Here is a 4379-nt window from a genome sequence, read left to right as displayed (position 1 = left end):
ACTCACGAACGCGGTTTGTATCTCTCACACACACCCACGTAGGTGGGGGACATGCACAAAGAGAAGCGGTGCATGCACGGTGCACATACTCCCATCTCTTTCCCAACCACACCCGCGCGGGTACACGGTGGAGCTCATTTCTGTACGAAAAAGCCAGCCCACGTGGTAATTTGGCACGTGTACTGGTTGTCCACTTGGTGGAGGGAGGATCGTCTACCACGGGTGAACAAACAAATTGCGACTTAACACGTTATGTTAAATTAAAAAAAGAGGCAAACCATGTGGGGCCTACCTTAGAGGCAAGTCTCTATACACTGGAGTACTTTTGATGTGTCCTGTCAACTCGCAGAACGAGGAGAAGCTTGCTTATGCCGTCTCCCCCGCCCACGGGCGCGGTGGCTCGCAGGATGAGGCGAAGCTTGCTCCGCCTTACGCCCGCTCCCTCGCCCATGCACGCGGTGGCTCGTAGGACGAGGAGAAAAATTTACTACTCCCTCCGTTTACTCCTCGTCCCTACTACCTTGGTTATAGAGATTATATCATATTATTTGGAATATATATGTCCTTTAGTAGATTTCAATATGAACTACTAGTACATACCCCAAACACTGATGTATATAGACGTATTTTAGAGTGTAGATTCACTCATTTTGCTCCGTATGTACTACCTCTGTCCGGGTTTATTGGTCCCCATTGTATTCCGTGCCAAATTTTGACCATAGATTAAACTAATAAAATGTTCATGCATCACCAAACATTATATTTTTGAAAACTATGTTCAAATACGAATCCAATGAGGCAATTTTTCTTGACATGCATTAACATTTTGTTAGTTAAATCTTTAGTCAAAATTTGGCACAAACTATAAAAGGGACCTATAAACCAGGACGGAGGTAGTAGCACTCTTCCTCGCCCCTCGACCCTCGCCCACGTGGTGGACGTGCAGCAATTCATTCGGTCTCATATAGCCAGAACGATATATACTGCACTACCATTATTGCTCGACTTCTCGAAGAGGCGAAGAGCCAATCGCAAGGTTAATATTTTGGAGATGCCAAGCGCAAGGTTATAGGAGGACGAGTAGTAGGTGCCATGTCATTTATAAATAAATAGTCAGGACGGGCCAGCCTACACGGTTTCTTGCTGGGGTTGCTCTCTTCACATTCTCTCGCACAAAACGACTGTGGCCACATCTCTAACATCCCGGTGGATCACGTCCATTTGGGGAAGGAGTGGATGCTTACTGTAGATGCGATGGCCATCGCCGACGGTGAAAACCCACTGTCGGCACGTCCCGATCAGGTGTCCCCGCCGTTCTCTCTCACAAAGCCGGTGAGGTTGCCTTCGTCCCTTGCTCACTGCCGCGACGTGGGCAGTTGCCACCTCCCGCCGCCCTCCTCAAGGTTGAGCTACGTCCCTCAGGTACAACTCCCTTTACAACCGGCTTGCACCACTGCTCCTGCTGCCCACATCACTCCCTATGGATATTTCTCTACTTCTTTGCCCCACACATACCTGATACCTCTACTAGCTTCTACGTACTTATTTGTGATGAGTTTATGTCTCATCAACTAGTCCCAATAATCTTATTCTAATCACGCTTCTTCAATTTCTTTGCCACAGGGATGCTCATCTCGATTTTCGTGAAACTGCACAAAATGATCCGATGGTCAAAAGGTTGCAAACTTCATTTATTAGGAAGCTCGAACATTGCCAGCAAATTGAAGCCTGGTCAGGGTTCACGGTTCAAGGGCTAGGGACTGCATGGATCGGTTTTTTCTTTAGATGCCTCTGTTCCAAAATAAGTGTCAACTTTAGTTGTAGTACAACTTTGTACTAAAGTTTGCACAAAGTTGAGACACTTATTTTGGAACGGAGGGAGTTCCTATTTTCTATGATCTGTCAATCATTGAGATTCAATAGTATGCATGTTAGTCTCCTTTGTATTTGATGAAATGTTGCAACGGGCAACCTTGGACGCAAGATACATGTAATAGGAGCTGGAAGCTTCATAGCATTGTACAAATTTATCTTGCTGATAAATTAGAGTACATAGTACTATACTAGTACTTCCTCCGTTCCTAAATATAAGTCTTTGTAGATATTTCACCATGAACCACATACGGATGTATATAGATGCATTTTAAGTGTAGATTCATTCATTTTGTTCTGTATGTAGTTCTGCTAGTGGAATATCTACAAAGACTTATCTACTAGTAATAGCTAGCCCCCACTACTAGGAATTCTCTATCCTCTCCTTGAGCCACATCATCAAAATTGATGTAGCTTTTAGATGAAGTAAATCAATCCATAATAGCCATCTGATCTAGACGTTGAGAGGCTCCACACTAAGCCACATGCAAACATGAAGAAATACCGTGGAACATGCATGTGAGTGGGTTTTAAATCACATCAACATGTATGCATGCAAGCATGCACCGGTAGCATGCATGTAAGTGAGATTTTAAGTCCCATTAACATGTCAAAAAGAAAAATATAATCCCATTATGAAGTAGGAGTTGGCTGATCTTTTTTCCTTACATGGGATGATCTAAATGATGATGGGAGTTTATTTAGTTTGGCTACCAAATTTGTCATGCGGTTATAGAGTTTTTTAGTTCTATGAAATCGATAATTTTGCGCAGAGAGATATACCGCTGTTCCGCGGCAACGCACGGGGACTCATCTAGTAATATTTAGGAACGGAGGGAGTACTATGTAAAGAGTTAGGTGTCGCATGGTGATAGTGTGAGGTGGGCCATGTAATCACTAAGCCAGCGTGTTTTCACTGCTCTTGCACTCCTCCACTATAAGAATGGAGAAAATTGTAATCTAGTAGTAGTAGTACCTCCTTTCGCCGAAAGTGTGGGACATCCAATAGTCCTACCACCTCAGTAATAAAGACCAATGAGCCGTCAAATCACATAGACCCAGCAGTAAGTTGGACGGACGAAGCAACCATCACTCTTGCTCTAGTGAGAGGTTGCGTCCGCTCTGTTCGGGCATGAATGCGGCACCGATTCTTTGGAGAGGCGCTAACCGTTTTAGGCGAGAAGCGCACGTGGGCGATGGATGGGCTTTGGGTGGGCCAGGCTGGTCAGGAGCGGGGGTGGCAGCTGTCCGCATGTCCCTACCAGACACGTCCAGAAACGAGAGGATGCACCAACTCTCGCAGCTAAAATCGCACACTACACACCATCTCTCTGTAGGAGTAGGTCGATTTGTCGCACTCTCTAACACACACATGCTATTAAACACACACACGCACACGCACGCACCTTGGTCCCATTGCACCTTCTAACGTGACTTATTACACCTAGACGGAGGGAGTAGTAAGTATACGGGATACGGTGGCACACTGACTTAAGTCGAGTACAAGTGCCCAAAATTTGTGTGCATGTTATAATAAGGATTCACTTAAAATAGTATGTGAGCGAACAGAGGGATCAATTGGACAGTGTTCCCGAGCAGTAGTGAGATGTGTGAGGTAAGATACACCACTGGCGCTTTTATTTTTTCTTATTAATTTGTTTGTTTCACCCTCTAACTAGCGGGACCCAACGTACTACGTGGAGAGAGGTAAGGTGACTAAGGCTGCATTATTTCTGCACCACTGTGGATAGTCTCACCACCAAAGCCAGATGACACGATTATGATTGAAATCCCAATGACTCCCACACACAAAAAAACACAGCATGCTTGTCACACAAATGCAGGAATGTATAAAAGGTTATTTTCCTCTCGTTGAACATAATGAGAGGGTTGTGTAGCTGGTTAGCCTGTTCTCTCATCAAACTTGAGGTCTCGGGTTCGATAACTACACTTGAGCATAATTTTTGCCAGGAGGATTCTTTGACTGGTCAAAATGTTTTCTAGGGTTTGCACGCTTCACACACACTCTCTCTCTAGTATATATATACACACTGGAGCCTCAGCGCTTGTAGTTGCTCTCTTCACACTCTCTCGCCCTCTCCCACTGGAGGCTCAGTGCTTGTAGTTGCAATCTTCACACTCTCTCGCCCTCTCCAGATCTAAACAAGACTTCGTTGGCCTCTCTTTCCCCTCGCTGCTGCTCAAAGAGCTAGCAGGATCCATCCGTCGGGAAGGGAAGGAGGCTTAACGCTGTCGCCGTCGGCGAGGGAGGGAATCCACTACCGGTGCAGCTGTTCACTTTCCACCCAGCGGCGGCGCAGGAGGCCCTCCGACCCCTTCTTCTTCATCGCCGTCCCGTCGCCCACCGAACCACGCCCCAAGAACCTTAAGGTATATTTTACTTACTCCACATGCATTGCTCTACCTACATGTATACCATGAATCTAGGATGTGGTTCAAAGAGGAAAGGAGTGGGGGAAAGTAGTGGGAAAAGTTGTATATAGCAT

Source organism: Triticum dicoccoides, chromosome 4B (assembly GCF_002162155.2).
Source record: "Triticum dicoccoides isolate Atlit2015 ecotype Zavitan chromosome 4B, WEW_v2.0, whole genome shotgun sequence".
In the NCBI taxonomy this organism is placed as follows: domain Eukaryota; kingdom Viridiplantae; phylum Streptophyta; class Magnoliopsida; order Poales; family Poaceae; genus Triticum; species Triticum dicoccoides.
Note: the sequence above shows the minus strand (reverse complement) of the source record.